This window comes from Molossus molossus, unplaced genomic scaffold (genome assembly GCF_014108415.1).
Source record: "Molossus molossus isolate mMolMol1 unplaced genomic scaffold, mMolMol1.p scaffold_m16_p_18, whole genome shotgun sequence".
Lineage (NCBI taxonomy): Eukaryota > Metazoa > Chordata > Mammalia > Chiroptera > Molossidae > Molossus > Molossus molossus.
The window spans coordinates 1,085,315-1,111,081 of record NW_023425353.1 but is presented as its reverse complement, the minus strand read 5'-3'; positions in this window follow the sequence as shown (position 1 = coordinate 1,111,081).

Below are 25,767 nucleotides of genomic sequence, written 5' to 3'. Positions count from 1 at the left end.
TACTTAGGGGGTGACCCTGAGAAACACCAGTGGGGGAGAGAGACAAGGGGAGGCCTCCAATGAGAAAGTGTGCCCATGCCAGGAAGCTTTGCCTTCTGGGAAATCTGGAGTGATACGGAACAACCCAGAAGCAGTCTGGGATATTTCTATGTGTGCAGTCACAGGTTGGGGGCTGTTCCCATGGGTGTGGGCAGTGGAGACTGTGGCAGCCCGAACGGGCACCTGGGTCATTGGCAGAGGGCTGGGTGCCACCATGGTAAGGCCCAGGGTCTGCTCCATGCACAGCATTTGTTCACTCTTCCACTCAACTGATTTCACCCTTGTGTACAGCTGGGGCCAGGCACTGTGCCCGGTGCTGGGAAATAACACTCATCAGGACAGAGGCAGCCCCTGCTCCCACAGCGGGTGAAAACAAGAAGGAAAATAACCAACCAACCAAATCCAGGCACATAGACTTTTCAGTGCTGGGGTAATTACACTTCATCTGTTCATCTTGTCCTCAAACTTTTACTAAACACCTACTATGTGTTGGTCATATTCTAGACACGGGGACAGCAGGCCCACGAGGCATTGGTGTCCAGTGCAGACGCCAGGCCCATCGTCTGCATTTCCTTGGAGAAGCCTCTCCCCTCCCGCTCTCATTACCCGCCTTCTCCAGGTACTAACTTCGCCTGTAGGCTGAACATGGAAAGTGCTTTCTTTTTTAAATTGATTTTAGAGAGAGAGGAAGAGAGATGGAACAATCGATGAGAGAGAACATCAATTGGCCGCCTCCTGCATGCCGCCCACCGGGGACCTGGCCCACAACCTGGGTATGTGCCCCGACTGGGAATCAGTGACCTCTTGGTACATGGGTCGATGCTCAACTACTGAGTGACACCGGCCGGGCTGAAAAGTGTCTTTCAATGAATTAAATTTGCTTCTGAAGCCACTGGAGAGGAAAGACACCCTCTGTGGCTCCCTTCCTGGGACCCAGAACTTTTGTTTTGTGGCACCTGTGAGAGCTCTGATGGGGTAGAGAGGCCTCATGAGGGAGGAAGAGGACCCCCCAAAGTGTCCACCTATAGACATCACTCAATTTTCGCCCTGTGATCTCTGGCACTCCCAAATGTGGCCCCCTTAGCATGCAAAAAATAGAGACATCAACACACTGATTCAATTCCCTCCTAGACACCAAATACATTCGGCTCATCACATTGAACCGATGCTGGCAGAGCGTGTGTGACTCCAGCATCCAGCCTGATGCTCCCCAGGCAAAGATCCAGCAGCAACGAAGACAGAAGCAGATGTGACATGCACTGCAGACCTCCAACCCTGAGCTGTGGCTCTTGGTCAGAAAAGCAAGAGGCAGTTACCGCTAAGGTTGGTGGACCTAATGCTCCGTGTTGGGGCAGAAGTGAAGTGGGGGTGGAGGCAGCTCCGGGAAGCCCCCACCTAATACTGTTCTGGGCTCCAAGGCCTCCTCAAACTTCTTTTCACTCTTCTATAAATAATCTGTCTCTGAGTCTTGTGGGCCCTTCATCTATCTGTCCAGCTTGTACCTCTCTTGGGGCCATGCCCATGAAGCTGGCCCAAGACCCATCATCTCAAGCCAGAGGTCAGCTGCAGCCCTGAGCTAGCCTTGGCCTCAGGCCTGGCCTCTGTCCGAACTCTCCACATAGCATCTTGGGGGAGGCTCCTGCCCAAGGCCTCCAGCGCTCTTGTGACCCGCAGATCGAAGGCTTCACTCCTTGGCACAGCTCGAAGGACCCAACGCTGTAGCTCCCAACCACGTGTCTCCTTCCTTCACTTCCACATCCAGGCAATTCCGATGGCCTGTTCTTCCTTAAACACACGGTCATCTGCAAATGCATTCCCTGCACCCCGAAAGGACTTCTTCTCGCAGGCCCTCTCACCTCCCACACCCCTCCTTTCATGGAGCCGATTTTCCTCCTCTTTCTGGACTTGGCTTAGTTGCCAACTCCTCCAGCCCCTCCCACACCCTCTGCTACCCTGTCACAGCCTCACCTCATCAGTGAGGCAGGCTGCTTCAGTGCCCACCTGCTCCGAGAGCTCCTGGTCTGGTCTCCCGCTGGCCTTTTCCCGGAGCTCCTGGTGTGCACTGCAGGGCACGCCAGCAGAGTGGAAGTGTGTTAGACAGTGGAGATGGGTTCTCCATAGCACTGCCCACCCACTGGGTACCAGTTTGCAATGAATTTACCATAGAAATCGAGAGTGAGTGTTTAGAAAACTTTCTAAAGATGTAACTGAGTACTTGACAACCGATCGCTCTAAAAATATTGGGCTTGTATTTTGTATGCCTTTGTTTTATATATTTATGCATACATTTTCTATTGTATTTCAGGAAGGTATTGTTCTGTAGTGGATTAGAAATCCAAGACACCAGCTCCTTACCACACAAGGAAGAAGTGCAGTTCTGCAGCCTCCAGCCTCCAGGGGAGACCGACAGAGTGGTGCCGTGGGCGGGGCCAGGAGGGGAGGGTGGGCTGGGCTTGCTGGACTCTGTGCAGGAAGGGAGCACTTTTCCAGGTGAGGTCACTAAGGACTTTCTAGGAATCAGACAATCTAGAATACATAGCTCATACCACAGTCTCCGGCACCCTGAGCCCCCCACAGGGGAATAAATCACAGCTCAGAGCACCCCGTTTGCCTCACTGACCCAGACACCTCGTCACAGAACGTGCCTCACACCTGCACGGGAGACATGATTTTTAAATTTGCTTTCTCACTTTCCCCAAATCTGGCTTCCATTAGATAACGATTTCCAAAATTAACCCCTGTGACCTCTCTAGTACAGGATGTGAGATTCCACCGCTCTCCTCCTGTCTCTAACATGCACATGCGTGTGGAAGGCGGTCATTTCCAGTACAGAATGAGAGATTCCACCGCTCTCCTCCTGTCTCTAACATGCACATGCGTGTGGAAGGCGGTCATTTCCAGTACAGGATGTGAGATTCCACCGCTCTCCTCCTGTCTCTAACATGCACATGCGTGTGGAAGGCGGTCATTTCCAGTACAGAATGAGAGATTCCACCGCTCTCTTCCTGTCTCTAACATGCACATGTGTGTGGAAGGCGGTCATTTCCAGTACAGGATGTGAGATTCCACCACTCTCCTCCTGTCTCTAACATGCACATGCGTGTGGAAGGCAGTCATTTCCAGTACAGGATGTGAGATTCCACCGCTCTCTTCCTGTCCTCCTGTCTCTAACATGCACATGCGTGTGGAAGGCGGTCATTTCCAGTACAGAATGAGAGATTCCACCGCTCTCTTCCTGTCTCTAACATGCACATGTGTGTGGAAGGTGGTCATTTCCAGTACAGGATGTGAGATTCCACAGCTCTCCTCCTGTCTCTAACATGCACATGTGTGTGGAAGGTGGTCATTTCCAGTACAGGATGTGAGATTCCACCGCTCTCCTCCTGTCTCTAACATGCACATGTGTGTGGAAGGCGGTCATTTCCAGTACAGGATGTGAGATTCCACCGCTCTCCTCCTGTCTCTAACATGCACATGTGTGTGGAAGGCAGTCATTTCCAGTACAGGATGTGAGATTCCACCGCTCTCCTCCTGTCTCTAACATGCACATGCGTGTGGAAGGCAGTCATTTTCAGGCTGAACTGGTAGCAAAGTGATCATTTTGGCAACTGTCTTGAAAATCTGCACAGGTTGTTTTGTTTTTAATGACAGGCACCCCTCTGCTCCCCAAGTGGTCTCTTTCAACGCCACCCTGATGCCAATGCTCAATGATGCTAAGGAATCTCACGTTAAATCACCTCCCGAGTGCTGAGCACGGGAAATGATGTCTGCAGAGTCAGAGGCTCTGTGACAGGGCACCGAGGATCATCTGAACGTCCCCTGGACTCACAGAGAGAAAGAAACAAGTCCCGGGGGCCCCGCCACAGGGAGCTGGTATTCTCCATGCTGCAAGGAGCCAGGTGCGAGCATGTCTTCAAGGCTCACCTTCGGTCTCCCCAGAAATGTGTTTCTCAGCCGGACCTCTGGAATCAGATATATTGGGTTATTTATTTGCAGGCCGAACTAAACACACATTGGTGAAAAAGTGCAGGACCCAAAGGTAATTTCAGAAACTATGAACCAAGTTGCTAACTCAAGCATTTCGGTAAATACACACAGACCATGAGCTCAGAATGAGAACCACTTCCTTTCTGAATAAATTATTCCCATTCTCATGTCCATACCCTCCATACACAACTGTGGACTTGGCCATGAGACTCGATCTGACCAACAGATAACAGCAAACGTGACCAGCAGAGATTTGGAAAGTGCTTCCTACTTGGCATGCGCCCCCTTTTGCTGCCCTCTGGAACTGAGGGCCCCACGTGAACAAGCCTTGACTCGCCTACTGAAGGGTGAGAAGCCAGGTAGAGCAGCCATGAGCCATCCCCGCTCAGGACCTCCGAGACCAACTAGCCTACTTACTGCCAGACGTTGAGTGCAGCCAGGCTACTTCATGTTGGCCTTTGTGAGTCTCCAGCTGACCACAGAGATGAGTCAGGCCAGCCCAGACAAGAGGATCCACTGGACCGACCCATGGAATCATGAAAAATAACAACTGTTTGTTGCTTTAAGCCAGTAAGAACTTTTGTTACATAGCAAACTCCAACTGATATTCATATTCATATTCATATTCATATTCATATTCATATTCATATTCATTCATTCATTCATCAGTTTATTCAGTTAACAAATACCTGTTGAGTCACTATGCTACAGGCAAGTGAGCCTCGGGCCTTTGAAGCCACAGATGTAGCTCATCTGTCTCTGTGTCCAGGCCTGATACAGTCTGCATAGAGGGAATACCAGGTACTTTGCTTTATAAACACATGGTTTTGAATAAATCCCGAGGGAGAGGTAAAGATTTCAAGTTTTAAGTATATATTGCTTGACTCAGAAACTCTACTTTTGAGAATTTAAGTCAAGAAAATATTTTCAGGATGGGTGCAAAATTTAATTGCAAGAATGTCCTGTCATAGCCTTGTTTCCAAACTTCACTGGACCTGGTTGAAAACACATTGGTTGTACCTGCAATCTAGTCTGTATGACAATGTAGTTGAAAATGATATCACCAGTCGCGGCAAGTGTGGGTACTTAGGGTCCCTGGTTGCGTGGCTTTATGACTTTTGTGTCTTTAGGCAAAAGATAAGTAAATATTTTTCAGAAATGTTTTTTTTTCCCCTACTTTTAAAATCACCAATTCCCCTTCAGCTGATTAAAATGCTTCAGGGCTACTAATTATGCAAAGCAGAAAACACATTTTACATCTGTGGCAGGGAGTTGGTTAAATGGCAGCACAGACAAAATGGATACTTATCATTACAAGTAGTATGGTAGAGATATGCCTCTACTTAGACCAAATGAAGGTCAGGGGTCTCCAGAGAAACAGGAGAAAGAGATAATTTAAAGGAACTGGTTCTCATGACCTGCGGGGCTGCTGAGTCTGAAATCATAGGGCAGGCTGGCTGATGGGAAACTGAGGCAAGATTTCTCTGTTACAGACTCAAAGCAGAACACCTTCTTCTCCAGGAAACTTCAACTGACCGTAGAAGGACCACCCGTATCATCAAGGGACATCGCCCCAGGGTCAGCTCCCCGTGGGGGCGAATCAGAGACACAGAGCCCTTCACGGCAGCACCTGGACTAGGCACCGGGCACTGCGGCCTTGCCAAGCTGCCTAAAACTCAGCCACCACTGTCATATCAGTTGAAATATAGATTACAAAATAAAATAATTTAGTCCTATTTTTACTTTTGTTTTTTTAAAAATGTTTTTATGGATTTATTTATTTTATTTATTTATTTTTGTGGTATGTGCCCCTAGCAAGAACTGAACCTGGGACTCTCTGGTCCGCAGGCCGATGCTCAACCGCTGAGCCAAACAGGGCAAGGCTAGATTTAAAAATTATTTTTTCTTCATTGATTTTAAAGAGAGAGGAACTGAGAGGGAGAAAGAGATAGAAACATTGATGAGAGAGAACATCGATTGGCTGCCTCCTGCACGCCCCCCACTGGGGATCGGGCCCACAACCTGGGCATGTGCCCTGACCAGGAATCAAACTGGTGATCTCTTGGTGCATGGGTCGAAGCTCAACCACTGAGCCACAACAGCTGGACTAATTTAGTCCTATTTTTAAAGATAAAAATAGTAACATATAAGTCCATAAAAGAAATCAGGAAAGGTACACACTAACATTGGCTGTCTCTGGGAGGGTTAGATAATTGTTGATCTCTCTCTTTTCTGCTTATCTAGTTTGCTGTTTTACCTGTGAAAAGAACTTTGTTGTTGAAGAAAAATAAAGGGAACAGAATTAATGAAAAGAACCTTGGCAATGCCTTTCAGCCCCAAACTACCAGGAACACCTGTGGTGGGGGAGCTGGGCTTCTTGCTGCAGTGAGGAAGGAGGTGTGCTGTGGTGCAGAAACACCCCGTGCAGGCCTAGGCTGCAGTGGGCAGGGGGGCAGGCTGTGGGATAGTGGACGCACTCTGGCTCGGGCAGCTCTGTGACTGAGTGTCACCGTGACCCTGTCTGTGGGGAAGGCAGACCAGAGCCACACATGACAAAGCAGCAGAGGTCACTTGTGTCGGCTGAGGGGAATGTTTGGTGTTTTGTGGGCTGTCCAATGACTGTATTGTTTTGTTCAGTTTATCGTGGTTACACAGGGAGCTTCTGATGCTGATGCTCTGTGAGATCGCACCTGTCCACGGGAGAACAGCATGGCCTCGGCATGGCCTCGGCGTATCAGAGCAGCTGCGGCAGGTCAGTGGCTGCTTCTCACTCCCTCTACCTGGACAGGGATAGCAGCAGGATCTCTATTTGCATTTAAAAAATAAGTTTTATTTTTAGTAACTAATTCTTTTTCTGTTTTGTTTTTTTTTTAAGCCATGTTTTACTGGAAGTTTTTATTTAGCAAACTGAAATGGAATTAATTTTCCCATCAGTGATGCATGTCCTAAATGCTGAGCGCTCGTCACAAGGTGTGAGATGCTCACACTTAGGTTGTCTCCTCTGGTCAATCCCCAGCAGAGCATCACTGACTGGAAACATGACAAACAAAAGCTTTATGCTGAATGTACCCCTGGAACTAATACAAAATAATATTAATGTAAACTGGAGCCGAAACAAATGTTTAAAAATTAAAAAAAAATTTTTAAACCTACCCACTAAAAAATCAGTTTTTTCTCATTCACATTAAAATTACTTATTAAATATAGTTTTGTTGAAAAATAAAACACAGTTTTTGTTAAAAATTTTTTTAAATAGATAATATTGCCGAAAGATGCATAAAAATGCACAAAGTCACTGCAGGCAAGACTCCTCCTTGGCACACCAAGATCTCTGCTTTGTATGTGTGAACATAGTGACTGAAATTATTCATTATCAACTAATTCAACATCCTGACCATGCTGAGAGCTAAGTCAATTTTTTTTTGGTCAAATTTCTCTTAAAATTATTTTTATTTATTGAGTTTAGACAGGGGGGGAAGGGGAGAGAGAGAGAGAGAGAGAAATCGATGTGCTGTCCCACTTATTTCTGCATTCATTGGTTGATTCTAGTATGTGCCTGACTGGGAACCAAGCCCACAGCCTTGCTGCATGGGGACGGCACCCTAACCAACTGACTACCCGGCCGGGGCCCAAACGGCTCTTGACCAAACTGTCTGCTCTGATGAGCAGCAGTAAAATGCTGGGAATAACCTGAACATTTGACGAGAATGTTACTAAAGGACACTAAATAAATCGGCCCATCTGTGTAGTACTGCCGCATATTCATTTAAAGTAATGTAAACACACATTTATTATTAAAGGAGTAAATTAATTTTTCTAGACATTTAAGAAAAGAGTTACGTGTACAAATAAGCCCAGTTTAGTTGACCATGTGGCCAACTCCAGGAATTTAACCAATAGGAATGGAAACTTTTTCTCTTAAAAATCACCCCCATTTCAACTGTTTATTCAGTTCATCAAACCTAACATTTCCTAAACAGTCTTGCTGGACATTTAAGACCATAAACAGCAAATCCACTGGGTTCCAAAGTGGTAAGTGCTATACCAAGGATATGCCATTCGGTCAATTTCAGGAAGAGGTGGAGACAACAGCCCGCACCCACCTGAGAGACTCTACTCTCTAAGCACGATGCCCCCCTTCTGGACTTGGCTTAAAAACATGTTTTTGAAAAGTTTGGTTGACATGTGACTGACATGCACGTGGGGTGAGTGATGTGTTCATAGATCAGTAACTAGAACCATAGAGAGGAGGAGCGTGCTCATCCCTCCCCTTCCCACCACCTTGTCAGGCGGCCACTGGGTCACTGCGTCTACGTTCCCTAGAGTCTTAGACTGGGTTGCAAGTGTTAGTAGTTTGTTTTTTTTGATAGCTGAGTAGTATTCCCTTGTTTGGATGTACAGATTTTGTTTATATATTTATTCATTGGTTGATGGACACTTGGGTTGTTTCCAATTTGGGGCTTTAGAAATAAAGCTGTGCCCTTGCTGGTTTGGCTCAGCAGTTGAGTGTCAGCCCGTGGACCATAGAGTCCTGGGTTCCGTTCCTGCTAAGGGCACGTACCTCGTTTGCAGTTTGTCCCTGGCCCCGGCTGGGGTCGTGTGGGTGGCAACCAATCGATGTGTCTCTCTCATGTGATATTTCTCTTTCTCTTCCTCCCTCTCTCCCTCCTGCTCTATCTGAAGATAAGTGCAAAAATGTCCTAGGGTGAGGATTAAAAAAATAATAATAAAACTGCTGTGAACACTTGTGCACAGGCCCCTATGTGAACACCCATTTTCCTTTCTAGGGTGAACACAGGAGGGGAATGGCTGGCTCACATGACCAGGTGTACGTTTAGCTTTTTAAGAAACTGCCAAATTGCTTTTCAAAGTAATTGTACTATTTTGTATTCTTTTTCTGTTTTTTAGGGGGGGGGGGGCGTTGTTGTTTTTTTTTTAAATTTTAATGTTGACACTATTGCAGGTGGTCCCACCTTCCCTCCCTTTGCCATCTCCTCCCACCTCCATTCCTCCCTCCCTTGGCCTTCGCCACACTGGTCATGTCCATGGGCTATGCACGATGTTCTTTAGCTGGTTCTTTCACCTTCTTTATCCAGTCAAACCTACCTCCTTCCCCTCTGTTCCACACATCCATGCTTCTGGTTCCATTTTGTTTGTCAGTCTATTTGTTCACTAGATTCCACATATTAATGAGATCATGTGGTACTTGTCTTCCTCTGACTGGCTTATTCTGCTTAGCATAATAATCTCCTGGCCCCTCCATGCTGTCGCAAAGGGTAAGAGTTCCTTCCTTTATATACAGCTGCATAGTATTCCACTGTGTAAATGTACCACAGCTTTTTTTTTAATCCTGACCCAAGGATATTTTTCCATTTTTTTTCAGATAGAGTGGGAGGGAGAGAGAGGGAGATAAGGAGAGGGAGAGAAACATCGATGTGAGAGAGACACATTGACTGGTTGCCTCCCACATTACCCTGACCAGGGTCGGGACGAACCGCAACAAAGGTTTGTGCCCTTGACCAGAATCAAACCCGGTCTCTCTGGTCCACGGGCCGACACTCTAACCACTGAGCCAAACCAGCCAGGGTGTACCACAGCTTTTTTATCCACTCATCTGCTTATGGACACTTGGGCTGTTTCTAGATCTTAGCTATTGGAAATAATGCTGCTATGAACACAGGGGTGCATTTTTATTTCTGATTGGTGTTTCAGGATTCTTAGGATATATTCCCAGAAGTGGTATCGCTGGGTCAAAACACAGTTCCATTTTTTAACTTTTTGAGGAAACTCCACACTGCTTTCCACAGTGGCTGCAGCAGTGCACGAGGTTCCCTTTCCTCACATCCTTGCCAACGCTTGATGTTTGTTGACACCTCATTGTAGTTTTTTTTTTTTAATCCTCAACCAAGGATACTTTTTCATTGACTTTTTAAAGGAGAGTGCAGGGAGGGAGGGAGGGGGAGAGAGGGAGAGACACACACACATATACATTGGTCGCTTGCCTCCCGCATATGCCCCAGCTGGGGCCAGACCAAACCTGCAACCCAGGTACGTGCCCTTGACCGACTGAGAATTGAACCTGTGGCACCTGGGTCCGCAGGCCGACGCACTAAGCACTGAGCACGCCCACCAGGACCCTCACTGTAGTTTTAATTTGCATCTTTTTATCAGCAGTGTGTGAGGGTCTGGACTTTGTTTTAAACCCAGAGAAGCCCCTCAGGAGGGCCAACTTCCCATAGCATCTTTAAGGGAGGCAGCGTGGGAACCGGCCGAGGAGCCGCCCGAGGGACGTGTGCCCATGTCTGTGCTGCGCCTCCTCGGTGCCAGTTGGGCAGCACAGGAGTGCGGCCAGTGGGTTCCAGCGCGCTACTCTGACGGGCTGTGGTTTTGTTAACAACTAAATGAGAGTCTAGGGAGCCCGAAAGGGAAGGAGCGTGGGTTCTAAAGAGGGAGGCTGAAGAGCTGGTGGAGGAGAAGGGAGAGTGGGGAGGTTAGGCTGGGCGGACACAGGGGTCACATTTCACAAAATGCCTAGACTTGGGACTGCCCAGCCCTTCTTGCTGGGCAAATGATGACCGAAGGCTTGTGTTCTGAATCCTGCAAAAGCAAGTGGCTGCTTTAAACTCTCACAGTTACAGAGAGATTTCATGTCTCTTAAGCATGTGGCCAGAGGGTTTTCTGTTGGGAACCCCCGGAGGAGAGTACCACAAAACCAGCCAGAGGAGGAGGCCACCGCAGGCTGTCTCCTCAGGGCCCACCTCCCGCAGCCTGACTCTCACTCCACTGTTGTTTTCTCGGCCTCTTCCATTTCTTGGAATCACTGGCGTTGGGATCCTTGCTGGCTTCCTAGTTGCTGAGTCCATCAGCTTGACTTAGACCTTGTTCTCCTGGTGTCAGGGCAGCACGTGGCCGAGGCCCACCGCCTCCCGGGTGCAGGACTGTCCTCTCCCTGCCACGTGCTGATGGCCTCAGAAGCCGACTCTGAGGGAGGTAACCAGGGAGCGCTCTCAACATCAACACCGCAGAAGGCGGCGGCAGAGAGCCGGATTGGGTCAAAGGAGAAGCTGAGCTGTGATTTAGTCTCAGCAGGTCCTCAGCCAGGCCCACGGGGAGCTGGGACAGCCATTCAGAGCCTCCAGCTGGAGCAGAAGAGCCAGGCATTTATGGTCCCTGCAGCTAGACCCTGGGATGAGGCGCCCCCGGAAGGAGGGGAGGGCTGGGGGAAGCTGGTTTGTAGCTAGAGGCCATTCAGACAGCACTCTTAGCAGCCAGAGAGTCCATCTTTCCCAGCATCCCCCACACTCACCTTCTTTCTCTCCAGCTGCTTCTTCCTGGTGGTGGCTGGCCCCTGACCGTGACCACAGGTTTGACACTATTTACAATCTTCTTTTTGTGAAACACTGATAAGGAGAAGGACCAGAACAGTAGCCAAGGTTTATATGGTAGACACTATGCTAAACATCACCAATGTATTGTCACACTTCAGTTTACAGCAATCCAATGGTGCAGGGAGCATTGAAACTCCTCTACATCCAGGAATGTGCCACAAGAGTCTTCCCCAAAACTGTTTCTGCCATGTCACCTCCTAGCTTCGAGACCTTTGATGGCTACCAATTATGGTCAGAATAAGAACCCCACCCCCTCGCAGCATCCAGGGCACTCTATAATCTGCCCCAAGCCTCTGTTTTTGCAAAATTTCCTTTTCCATTTCTGCTAAACTGGTCCCTTTGCTAAGACCTTATCCTGGTCTGCTCTAACCAGTTTCAGACCAGGTAGGTTGACTGACTGACTCTACCTGTCCCTTGATTCTTCACTATTTACTCGTTCATTTGCTCATTTATTTGATCATTTATCGTAGACCTGCTCTGTGAGACTGCTCGGTGCAGGGCTGAGCAGGCACGGCCCTGTGCGGCCTTTTCTCCTATAAGAAACACGAATACTATTAAAATATTTGCCAAAACCTTGACGAGCACTAAGAGGTGCCTCGAGGGGTGTTGAGAGCTTAAGAGATATCCATAAAGAAGCTCTGAGGACCCTCGAGGGGCCAGGAACCCCTCAAAGGCCATGGACACAACCGCTCCTATCCACTGCCTCTACAGTCTGAGCATCGCTGCCTCGCAGGCTCCGCGCCCTCCTCCGGGCGCCTGAGCCGCTCGGTCCCGCAGCCGGGCTTCTGTTGTAAAGCACCGTCTCTCTCAGACACACTTGAGCCTTACACTCCCCATGCTCAGCACACTTCGATAATCAGCACCCCAACAACCTTGCTTCTTCTATGATTGCCCACGCTCTTAGTTTCCCGGAAGCCGACCCTGAGACAGAGACTTGAGAGCAAGCAGTTAATTCGGGAACTAAAGAAACGCGGGCAGGTCGATAGAAGGCATGGTGTGAAGCTCATCAGCCCTGTACCAAACTGGAACCCGTTCCCGCTGGGAAGACTGAGAAATGCGTAGAGCACACACGCCTCAAAGCCATCACACTCACACGAGGAGAGAGGCGGGGCACTCATTCCCTAGCTCCATCACACACTGGCAGAGCTGTGTGTGCAGGTGAGGGGCATTCACTCCGTGGCATTACTGGCACCTGCACGGGCAGGTAAAGTGGGCATGAGCAGCCAGAAAAAGCCCCCAGGTGAAGAGACACAGGTATTAGGGTGCACTACCATTGTAAGGCCTTACTGCTGTCATGCTGCAGCTAAGAAATCGGGTCTTGGAGAAGCTGGCTGGACGTCACACGGCTTCGAGCTGCCAGCACCACGCTGGACTGCAGGCCTTCAGGCTCTCAGCACATAGATGCCCCGCGGGGCCCAGCCGCTCTCACTCTTCAGGAACGTTAGCGCTGTGCGCACGAGGCTGAGAACCCAGAGGGTTCCACACCTGCTCCCCGGCTGCTGAGCCCCAGAGGAGCGGCTTACACAACCCCAGAACAGCCAGCGCCTTCCGGCACAGCCGGGGTTGCCTCCCGCTTTCGGAAGCAGCTCCCTGGATGGCCTCTTGGACGTGGTCATTTGAAAACAGGGAAACGGAGCCACTCGATTGTTGATGACATCCTCTCATGAGGCAGAGGCCAGAACGGGGCCTCCAACACAATCCAAATGCCCATCCAATCCTTTTTCTCCCTCCGTGAAATTCTCTAACTCAATTAAAGAAAAAATCAATCAACTTAGATGGGAACTGAACGGAACAGGGTCACGGATAGAACACCTCCCCGTCTGTGCTGGAACACAAGGCCGACAAGCTTCAGGAGCACAGCCACAGTCCTGGGGATTTGATTTCCTTTCTCTGACCAGGAGACTCTAACCTCTCACTTAACCTCTGATCTCTTCACTTCAGATAGCCAGGAAACTGGCAGCTGGGGTTCAGGGTACGGGTGGCTCACCTGTGCTTTCTGACCAAGGAACAGACACAGAGGGCTGGTGGGGCCCTCACTCAGTAACCACTTCCCACCGGGGCTGCCACTTGGCAGCACACGGGGCGACCTCATTGCCGCCGATGCCATTTCGAGCCTGCTTTGCACAGGAAACAGGAGGGAAGCACAACTCCATTAAAACTCAGACGGAAACAAGCTCCAACAAAGACCCATGAACCCTGCTAAATAGGTCTCTTTTTTCTACCTCAGCCCTCATGTAAAACAGGGCCACAGCCTGGATTTTTAACAGCAGCTACTTAGAAGTGAGTGGGAGCCATTGGTTTGAAATTGAATCAGCTGTTTTTATTAAATCATATATTTTCATTCTTGCCAGCAAAGCTGGGGAAGGGGTTTCCATTGGAAGGAATGCTGGAGACCCCGGCCAGCAACTCTGTTACCCTGTTCCAATCCCACAGGCAGGGTCCACACCCAACTCTGTCACAGCCCCAGACAACCCCTCCCTGAAAATGATCACTTCTAAATGAAGGGCCCTTTGGCCCCAAGCTCCGACGCCCCGGCTCCTGCTCTGTGGCTGTGACTGGAGCAGCTTGTGGCTCAGCAGTGACAGCATGGTCATGCCACAGGGCTAGCTGACCACTTAATCTGTGCTTTGGCAAGAAGCTATTTGCCAGATGTCTCAGGGACAGGTATTTTTCTAGAGCCCCAGTTCCCAGATGGACCCTTTACTCACTCACTCACTCACTCCTGTTCTTAGAACAGTGCCTGGCACGTAAAGACAGCATGTCTGCATTAGACATTTGTGATCACAGCCAACATTCACTAGGACCTCCTACTATGTGCAGGGACTGCAGATAAAACAAGACCCAGTCCCCACCTTCACACACAGCAAGATCACACTGTCAGAACGTGGTTTTCCACTCAGCCTGCATAGTGGAATCATCTGGGAGCTTTTAAGACAAGCACATGCTGGGCCCCACTCTCCGAGATTCTGATTTAATTAGCTGTGGTGGGGCTCAGCTCTGCATTTTGTAAAGGCCCTCAGTCATTTCCAAAGCACACCAAGGCTGAGAACCACTGCTCCTGAGGGCAGGGAAGACAGCAGAAAGCTGGCCCCTGGGTGCAGAGGGTGAGAGCAGGGTGCTGGGCCCACAACGGGGAGGGAGGGCCGTCTCCAGCTGCTGGTAGGAAGGCTTTCCAGAGGAGCCGAGACCTAAACACAGGGGCAGCATGGGCAGGGCAAGGTATTGGGAGGAGACAGGAATAGCACAGGCACAGGCCTGGACTGAAGACAGAGACAGGCAGGGGCTTCTGTCTTCCACAAAAACGGTCTGAACTTTGCCCAAGGGCAAAGAGGAGCAGAGGAAGCAATTACTCGGTTTGCATTTCAGAAAGCTCCCTCTGCTGTAGATTGGGTTGGAGGGCAGCCAGACAGGAATCCAGGTGAGAAATGACAGCAGCTGGCACCAGGGTTGTATGAGTGTGCTTTGCTAGGTCCCCCAGGTGCAGACTATGAGAGACAGTGGAGGGCAGGTGTCAGAGTTGTCCCCCTCCAGGAATGAAGAAGCTGACATTGGTCCAGGGCTGCTTCTGGGCTGGGAGGCTAAATCCCCAGCATTCTAGCCTGCTCCCCACCCCACCCCCAAGAATGCTCCTGGTCAAACATAGCTCCCTGGCAGAGTCCCAGGCACTTGCTATAGGAAGCCGCCGGGTATGTGGGAACAGTGAGTGCCAAGAGGATACCTGTGGGGCTGCAACAAGAGGATGCAACCAGGTCTTTACCCAGGAGGCCAATTAATGACTCCTGGGAGAAGCTGCCGAGAGTGGTGTGATTGATGGGTGGAGGAGGGTGACCTCCTGGATGCTTACTGAGGGCAATTAGACGTGAAGCTTGGCCCCTAGGGTAAGACCAGCACCAGTGTAGGCAGGTGCGACCTACAACCCTCCTAGGGCCGGCGCTGGGCAGGATTGTGGGGTTCGGGTTATATGAGCTTCCTGGACGTTTGGTTTCAGGAGGGAGGAATTTGCATTATTTAAAGCAGGCGGGGCTACAGGCTCATGAGAAGCTGAGCTGGCTGTTCAGAACCCAGTTTTATTTCCAGTTCACCCCCAGCCCCAAGCCAGGCCTCCTTCCCTCCCCCTCCCTTAGGAAGGTGCGCTGACATCATCCTTGATTCATTTCTCTCCCTTGTTTCTCTGTCCACTCAGCTGCTGGGTTGCTGTGAATTATTTGGGGGCAAAGAACAGAAATCTGCTCCAAGAACTCAAGTCCAGGCGGCAGGTTATTAGATGGTAAGGGCTCAAGGAGGGTTGGGCATGCAGTCGGGCTCCCTGTGGGGTAGAAGCAGGCACCGGGAAGACCCCAGGAGAAGACAGAAGGCGTTCCCCTTTTCTCTGTGGCCACATGATCTCCCATCATTTCCTCCTGCTCCTCTGCTGCTCTCTCACCCGGGCTCTCCTGCACCTCTTCCCGAACGTCGCTGAGGGGAGCAGGTGGCCGTCAGTGTTAGGCAGAACCACAGACAGCAGTCTGGGTCTCAGTCCCTCGCTCTCAGGAAATACTAACTTAATTTCAAGTGGTAGGAGACCCACCTCGAGGGGCTTCGGGAGAAAAGCAGGCGGATTGGCTGGAGGAACTGAGGTGGAGAGTCAACCCGGCAAGTGGCCCCATTGCGTCTTTGGGCGGAAAGGCTCTGAGCCCTGTGTGCCCTGCGTGGGCTTCTTCTCAGGCACGACCTCCACGCTGAGACCCTCCAGTGTTCCCGGCTCCGTGACAAGGGGCCTTTTTCTGCCAGAAGTTCCAGTAAGTTCCTAGGTCGGTGCACAGAGCCCGCGGGGTCACAGCCCCACTGCTGAGCCCGTTGCCTGTGCGGGGTGAGAAACGCTGACCGGCCGGACCCTCGTAGCTCGTGCACCTGGGCCCCAGGACGAGAGTGGGAGGGGTGCTCCTCCCAGGAGAGGGGTGCTGGTCAGCAGGCAGGGTAGACAGCACGGCCGTGGAGTGACGCCCCGCCCTGCCTGCTCCCTGACGATGAGATGGGAGCAGAGCTGCCCAAGCCAGGTCAATTTTACCCGCAACCTCCTAAATGCCTGGGCCTGGGGTGCTCCAGCCTGTGGTGCTGCGGTCTGCGGGTGCCCCAGCCAGGGCTGACCGCCAGTGCGCAGGCGCAGAGGGGCCGGCGGCGGGTGCTGCAGAGCCCGCGGGTGGGTTCGCTGCTCTGGTGCCGGCAGTCACGCGTGTCAGCTGCCACCCTGACCCGGCACGCGTGTCTGCTGTCCACTTCACGCAGCCCGCAAGCCCCAGGCCACCCGCACACAGCGGCTCAGGGTCGGCTTCCTGCGCTTCGTTCCCCTGCAGGGTGCCCGCGCCCAGTGGTCGGCTCCGAGCCGCCCGCCCAGCCCCGTCGTCCCGGCCACTCCACGCTGCCGTCTCCCGCAGTGCAGTCCTCTTTTTTTTTTTTTTTTTTTTATCCTCACCCGAGGACATTTTTCCATTTTCTTTACTCAGATAGAGTGGGAAGGAGAGAGAGGAAGAGAGAGAAACATCGATGTGAAGGGACACATCGAGTGGCCGCCACCCACACGACCCAACCAGGGCCGGGGACAAACTGCAGCCAAGGTTCATGCCCTTAGCGGGAACCCACCCGGGTCTCTGTGGACCGCAGGCTGACGCTCTAACCGCTGAGCCAAACCGGGCAGTGCAGTCCTCTATGCCTCCCGCCTGTCCGCGGCTGTTTCCTCCTCTGCCCTCACGTACCCGCCAAGGGAGGCACCCCGAGAAGGCCCCCGGGGCTGAGGAGGGCACAGGCCGGGCACTCCTGCTCTGCTGGCCCCGGGTTCTGGAGCCCAGCCTCCCGCACGCCTCCCATGCGCGTTCTTCCGCGTGCTGGCTCTCGGACCCTTCCGCGCGTGGCCTCGCTGACCCTCACCTCCACTTGCGAGGCGAGGCCCAGAGAAACTGCAGCTCAGAGAGGTCACACGCTGGTCATGTCCCCACCGCTGACCCGTCCCCTTTCGGGAGGACTGTGCTCCGCGTCTTAGAAGCCGGTTCTGTCTGGACAGCTGCCAGGTGGGAGGGGTCGGGGGACCCGGGAAAAAATGTGCGGGTATTAGGAAGTACAAATCCGAGGTTACGAAAATAGTCATGGGATGTACAGTACAGGGACTCTAGTCCATAATGTTGCGATAACTATGGATAGTGTCGGGTGGGTACTAGATTTATCACGGTGACCTCTTCGTAACGTATATAAATGTCGAATCACTGGGTTGTACACCTGAAAATAATATAATAGTGTATGTTGCCTATAATTGAAAAATAAAAAATAATAAAAGAAAATGGACGTTTCTAGGACTGGAAGAAGTAATCTGGTTTCTCTACTGCAGGCTCCGCAGGTTGGTTCACCTGGCGGACCCCTGTCCACCTGACGAGGGCTGCAGCTATATGCAGGTAAATACGGTAATTCCCTTCCTCTCCGCAGCAGCAGCAGGAATGTGAACTGATTGTCAGAGGCTGTTTAAGGGCCTGTGATCGGAGAGATAATCCAAGATAAACTGCCCCCCGCGGAATAAAGGCCAACAGCTGCTTTTCTGCGAGGCAGCCTCGCTGGTCAGCACCCCCTTTCCACCCAGGAGACAGGGAGCCCTCTCTCCACCTTCCCGCTGAGGGAGATTCCACTGAGTGACAGATGAGAGTCAGGGACAAGCCTGACAATGTTGGAGAGTACAATATGGGAACAGAATATGTCAGGTTTCTGTTCTTTGTCGGCAGAATCTCTGTTATGAATGGGAATTTTGAGGAAATTTTCAGATGGGAGGGAGGGAGGGAGGGATTGGGGGACAACCAACCCCACCCCAAGCTAAAATATGTGCATTTTCTAGCTTCATGTGGAGTATTTTACACAGAATCAGTTTTTCCTTCAAAACGCGCATTCATTCACCCATCCAACCATCCATTCATCCATTCATTTACTTATTCATTCATCCACAAATACAAAATACTTAACAGCCTGGGCTTTGGCAGTTGACATGGGGTCACTTATTAGGGATGACCTCAGGCAATTCACCTCACTTTTCAGGGCCTCTGGAAACTAATACCTACCTCACAAGACTCTCTGAGGATTATTGGGATAATACCCACTGGGGACTGAGCCCCATGCCTGGGACACATGAGTGAGCAATTGCTACAGTGCCCCAGGGAGTGGAGGAGCAGCTACTGGGGTGTCACAGTAAAACCACAGCGTCTCTAAAGGACTCATAGTCTGGGACACAATAACTGTGCAATAAAAGAGAGGGCACTGATATTATAAGAGGCACAAAAACTAACATGGCCAGAGACTTCCTCCCACTGAAAGGAGGAAGCGTCAAGGGGACAGGAGTGACGTTCCTGAGCCTTGAAGGATGGTGAGGAGAAGGGTCCCCTTGGGAGGAGGGTGTGCAAACAGTGCGTTCCGAGAACTGCGATGCAGTGTGTGGCAGGAGGAGCGCCTTGGAGCTTATGCAGACTCCCAGGCCCACCCCAGACCCACGAATTCAGAATCTGCATTTGAACAACCGGGTTCGTGGGCAGATCAGAGTTTGAAAAGCTCAGTGCAGATGATTTCCGATCTCTCTGAAATTTCATCTGGTGAAGGAAGGAAGGAGAAAAGAAAGTGAACCTCCCCGTGTGTTTGGGCTAATGGCAGGGGCATATAGATGAGCCCAGAATAGGCCCTTGACTGGAACGTGTGTCCCAGAACCAGGGGACCCTAGGTGTGTGGGGGAGCAGAGCTCCAGAGACACCTGGAGGGTAGGTTTCAGGACAGAATGAGAGAGCTGCATTTGAGTCTGTTGGCTCAGGTGATGGGGTGCAGTCCTGTTCATTCACCCCTCACTCATTTATTCCACAAGCATTTATTGGGCACTTTTATGGGCCCAATGCCTTGCTAGGTTCTGCCCAAAGGATGTCGTTAGCTTCGGGCAAGTTACTTTCCCTCCTGGCCATCAGTTTCTTCATTCCTAGTCAGCTGTTGTGCATCCACCCGAAGTCACCTGCATCACACACAGTGCTGTGGTTGTCCCTTTCTGTGCTTCCTTCTGTCCTCACACTACTTCATCCCAACAGCAGCGAGGGCTCCAAGCCCCTGTCCAGACAGTTCCCAGCAGCAGACTGGCAGGAAGGATTCTCGGAAAGTGCCTCTCCGAAGTCGGATGTGGGACCGCGCACAGAGCAGTGTAGGGGAGGGAGGGCGAGGCAGGGCACACCTCAGGTGCTCCCGGGCAGGACCTCCACCAGCGGGACGAGTGGTTGGGCCATAGCTCTCCATCTCCCAGAGGAAGCTGGCTCTGGCCGCCTGAGCACAGCCCCGGGTCCCTGAGGGCTGAGCGCAGGGGGTGGGTGTGGCGAGCTGACAGGGCCACCCATCTCCCTGTGGGCCAGGCCCTGCGGAGGCCTGAAGCCATAATAACAGTAATGTCCGACTAAGGCCCCCTTCTCCAGCACCCACCCAGCTCTGCCCAGCACACTGACCACAGCCTCCCAGCCCACCTGGGGGCATGCTCAGAGGCTGCCCGACTCCCCTACACCATCCGGTCCAACCCACGACACACCACTGTGCCTTTGAAAAGGGACTACGGGCAGTGATGACTGCAGAAGCTTCCTAGGGAACGGGGGCACCGAGAGCGTCACCCATTGCTCCACAGCCCTCCACTCTGTCAGGGCTGCATTGTCACGGGGGACAGGATGACTTGGCTTCCCATACACTTGTCCTCGGAGTCTCCATGGGTCCTTTCATGCCTGGAAAATTCTGTGTAGTACCGCAGGTACACAAAATCACATGGACGGAATCTTTTGATGATTTAAGGCGCCTTTCAAGGGTATTTTGGACTAATTGTTTCCAGCTGGCTTTAAAACCTAACCCTGTGTTAAAATTGTCCTCAGCACAGTTGGTACTTTATCACACAGAATAGAACAGAGATGCAGAGAAGGGATGTCACCTACTTAGGGTCACACGAGTAATCGGGGAGTGGCAGGCATCAGGGCTGTGCTCCTGCAGGGTGACACTGTGCCCGATGCAGAGAAAGGGGCACTTAGTGTGTTTTGGATACTGAGGGGCTGGTCCCTCGGCCACTCCGCCAGCGCTCTGAGCAGCACTGGCTCTGCCTGCCTTTGGCATATGGAGAGAAGACAGCCTCTCACCCACGAGCCTTCTGTGTTCCCTGCGGGCAGCCACCTGACACAACCTCTGAATGATGCTAAGACTCTGCCACCCAGTGTGTAATGCATGCAAAGCCTTTTCCAGAGAAGCCACTTGAAAAGATTAGAGAGGACAGAATTGCCCGCCTGCCTCCAGCTGAGGGAGTCTGCAGCTGCTATGCAGCTAGGCTGAGGATGCACAGTCTTTAGCAGCCTGAAAATAAAGTGAACCTTCATTTGATGACTTAGTCAGAATACCACCTGTGAGGGCTTAGTTCACTCATTCATTCACCAACCATTCGCTGCGAATCGACCTATCAGGTGCAGGCCCTGTTTTGGCCCCAGGGTGGACTGGGAACATCGTCCCGCCCTTCTGGACCTTACTTTCCAGGAGGAGTTTCTGCTCTGCATAAATCCCCACCTTCCCACATGCTTTCTCTGGGGTGGGGGCCTCTTTCCTGCTCTCCCCTAACGAACAGCTCAGGTGCCTCTGACCCTGCCGTACTGTGGGGAGCTTCACCGGCCGTGGGGAGAAACCATTTTCATTTCATTTATTTTTCTGTAGCTTCTGCTCCCTACTCTTTCTGCACCCCCTTCCTGCCTGGATAGAAGAAGGGGGAAGAGAAGAGGAACAACATATCAGTGAATGTGGAGAAGATGGCAGGAGGAACAGTTGAGGGTGAGAAGAGACAGGAACAGAGAAAGGGGCAGGATGACAGCATGGGACCAGCTCGGTGGTAGCAGGTGGCTGAACGAGGAGTCTCGGGGAACCTGTTGCACTCTCCCTCTGCCAGCACCCTTGGGCTCTGAAAGGACCAGGGAAGAAAGAGGGGGTTGATGGGTGGTGGGAGGTTGAACAGGAACACGACCTACCCTAGCAGCGACATACCTAAAGTCACCAGTTTGCTTAGATTTTTTAAGATGTAAAGCGATGAGCAGTCCTTGCCCACTCTCCAGTGCCCTGATGCCAGGCAGCAAACCCCAGTCTGAGGGGCACACGCTGCCTGCTGCTGATATTATAGACCATGTTTTGGAACCCGGCTGAGCTCATCAGAGCATCACCTGTGGCAGTGTTCACACTGCATGGCTGGTTTGAAACAACATGATTGAAAGTCGGCCGTTCATAGAGATACGCCAGCCTCGGGTTATCCCTAGGATCTCTAGCCATCGGAATTCTAACCTTGCTTACCAGCGCTTGAGCACTTTCTTTAAGTTTACTCATTATCTATGTATCAACGCCGACAGTATTAGAATATTCTCTTTTGGTTGCAAGTGATGGAAAATTTGGCTCTGGTGGCCATAAGCTAAGAAAGGGGTGGGGGATTATTGTCTCCTGTCACTGAAGAGTCCAGGGATCTGGACATGTCAAGCACAGCTGAGCCGAGGCTCAAACGACAGCATCATGCCATAGTGGGCAGAGCAGCTTGCTTCTGACCAAGAGAGCACGGTAAAGGTGACACAGTGTCATTCCTGAGCTTAGGTACAAGAGATGGGTCCTGTCTGGCTAGTGGGCGCTCTCTTGTGTTCTTGGCTTGCACACTGATGATGCAAGCTGCCGTATTGGAAAGGGCTTTTCTTTCTTCACATGGCGAGAAGCTGAAAGAAGCCTTTGGTGGCCAACAGTCAGCAAGGACCTGAGACCCCAGTCACACAGCCCTCCAAGGAACTAGATTCTGCCAACCGCCACATGAGCTTGGCAGCAGACCTTCAGAGGAGACCCAGCTTTGACAGACACCTTCACTCCACCCTTGAAAACCCCTGAAAAAGAGGACCCAGGTGAACTGTGCCCAGATTCCTAACCCTGAACTCTGAGATGATAGCTGTGTGTCGTTTTAAGCATCCAGTTTGTGGTAATTGTTTACACAGCAAAATATTGCTAATACATTTCTGAGTGTCCAAGACAGGCTGGAAATGTAGTTTTACCTTGGCACACTGCCCTCATAAACTAGAAGAGGAGGAGGGGGTCAAGATGGCCCGTAGGTAGAAGGGTATCACCTCCACCCACAACCACATCAAAGTTACAGCCAAACCACAGAACAACCATCATTCACAACTGCCTGAAATCTGGCTGAATGGAAGTTCTACACCTAGGGAATTAAAGAAGCCACATGGAGACTGGTATGAAGGGAGGAGGCGGATGGACTGGTGCCACATCCACGAGTGGCGTTTTGTGTTTTTTTTGTTTTGTTTTTTTTTTGGTATGTGCCCCTAGCGGGACCAAACCCAGGACTCTCTGGTCCGCAGGCCGACGCTCCAACCACTGAGCCAAACCGGCCAGGGCCGGGTGGCGTTTTTTAATACGGAGGGATATCTTGGTTGGGAAGGTCCTCTCTGAGGAGCAAATGGTCCCAGCCCCATGCCTGACCCTTCAGCCCAGGGTTCCAGTGCCAGGAAGAGACATTCCCATAACTTCTGACTGTAAAAGCCAGTAGCATTGTGGCTGAGTGACCCGGAGGTTGCTGCAACCCCAGGCAGGCCCTCTTAAAGGGCCCATGCAGGGATTTACTCGGACTCGCTCTCTCTGGGCTCCAGCACTGGGGCAGCAGCTGGAAAGGAACCAGGGACATTCGGAGAGGAAATAACTTCTCTGGTATCAAGGCAAGAGCTGGGGGCAAACAGGGTGCGGATTTCTCCCAGAACATAGTGCTGGCAGAGGCCATTGTTCCCTTGCTGAGCCCTCCCCCAGCAGAGTCCACAGGCAGGCACCATGTCTGAGTCTCCGTCAACCTGCAGCACACTCTTTGCCCTGTCCCCCCCCCCCCCACCTCCCGTGATTCCCTGAGACCCCGCCCCACCCAACCTGTAGGCTCATCCAAGCTGTTTCCAGTGGCTTTTCCATATGAATGGCCTGTCTTGGCTCCTGCTTCAGACTTTCCTAAAATCTCTCAAACAGGCAGCAGCTGGCCTCAGCGTGCCCCTTACCTCTCGATACATAGCCCCAGGCCTGGCACTAGCGACTGCCCACCTTGGTTCTCAGCTTGGTCTCTCCTGGGCACCTCCAAGCCCAACACAAGTAGCAGCCACCTGCAGACCACTCTGTAGCTCGTGCTGGGTGGCCGCAGGCAGAGCACAGGCAGGGGCTGACCTTGTACCTCCCGGGAGGCCCAGAGCCAGTGCACCTGGCAGTCAGCTTCAGACCACACGAGATTACAGCCCTGCCACCTCCACGAGCGACACACTCAAGGGGCAGACGCGATGAGCACCAGAGTCCCACTGAAGCAGGTCCTGCTCCGTGGGGTTGGCTCCTGCACAGCAGCTCTGCAGCTGCAGTAGCTGCCGGTCCTCACAGCCGATTGGTCTGGAGGTCGTTCCTTCCAGTGACGCCAACAGCAATCAAGGCTCAACTGCAGGACAGAGCACACAGCTCACACTGGGGTTCACCTGGAGTGTCCAGCTCAGGGGACTGTGGAAGCTAAGCCACTAGGCCCTACAAGACACATACTACACGAGGCCACTCTACTAGGTCTGGGAGACACAGCAGTGTTACCTAATACATAGGAGCAAACACAGGGAAGCAGCCAAAATGCAGAAACAAGGAAGCATGTCACACATAAAAGAACAGAATAAATCTCCAGAAAAAGAAATAAATGAAATGAAAGCAAACGAACTATCAGATGCAGAGTTCAAAACAATGGATATAAGGATGCTCAAGGAACCTAGTAAGAACTTCATGGAACCTAGTGAGGACTTCAAGGAACTTAGTGAGAACATCAACAACATAAAACAGAACCAGTCAGAAATAAAGAATACACTAACTGAAATGAAAAATAATTCACAGGGAATCAACAGTAAAGACACCAGGAACCAAATCAAAGATTTGGAATTTGAGGAGACAGAAAAACACCCAATCAGAACAGCAAAAAGAAAAAGAATCCAAAAATATGAAGACAGTGTAAGGAGACTCTGGGATAACTTCAAGCGTACCAATATTTTCATCATAGGATGTAAGAAGGAGATAAGAGGGGGAAAGAAATTGAAAACCTATTTAAAAAATAATGACAGCCCTGGCCGGTTTTCTCAGTCATTGGAGCATCAGCCTGTGGTCCAGAGGGACCCAGGTTCGATTCCCACTAAGGGCACGTACCTCAATTGCAGTTTGTCCCTGGCCCCGGATGGGTCATGCAGGTGGCAGCCACTTGATGTGTCCCTTTCAAATAGATGTTTCTCTCTCTCCCTCCTCCCTCCCGTTCTATCTGAACAAAAAATGGGAAAATGTTCTCAGGTGAGGATAAAAATAATAATAATAATGACAGAAAACTTCCCTTACCTGGTGAAAAAAATAGACATACAGGTCCAGGAAGCACAGAGTCCCAAACAAGATGAATCCAAAGAGGTCCACACCAAGACACATTATAATTAAAATGCCAAAAGTTAAAAACAATGAGAGAATCTTAGAAACACTAAGAGAAAAGCAGTTAGGTACCTTCAAGGGAGCATCCAGAAGAATGTCAGCTAATTTCTCACCAAAACATTCAGGCCAGAAGGGAGTCAAATATTCAAAGTGATGAAAAGCAAAGAACTATAACCAAGATCACTCTACCCAGCAAAGCTATCATTATATTGAAGGTCAGATAAAGAGCTTCCCAAATGAGAAAAAGCTAAAGCAGTTCACCACCACCAAACCAGTATTACATGAAAAGTTAAAGGATCTTCTTTAAGAAGAAGAAGAAGGAAAAAAGTAAAAAATATGAACTATAAAATGGCTGTAAATACATTATCAATTCTTGAATCTAAAAATCAAAATAAAAAAGCAGAATAGAAACAGACTCACAGATACAGAGAACAGTTTGACGGTAGCCAAATAGGAGGGCGGTTGGGAGGATGGGTGAAAAAGGTGAAGGGATTTAGAAGTACAAATTAGTAGTTACAGTGTAGTGATGGGACTGAAAAGTACAGCATAGGGAATATAGTCAATAATATTCCAATAACTATCAATGGTGTCAGATGGGTATGAGTTTTTTTCAGATGATCACTTAAGTTTATATAATTTCTTTTTTTATTTAATTAATTAATTTATTTTTGTAACAGATGTTTCTCCTTTTTTTCTCCACTGATTCCCCCCCTGTCCATGTCCATTGTTCATGCACACATGCATATAAGTTCTGTGGTTTATCTCTCCCCCACCACTCCCTCTTCTGGGGACTGTCAGTCAGTACCCCACTTCCACATCTCTGGGACTACCCCATTCCTCAGACTGTTATCTTCAT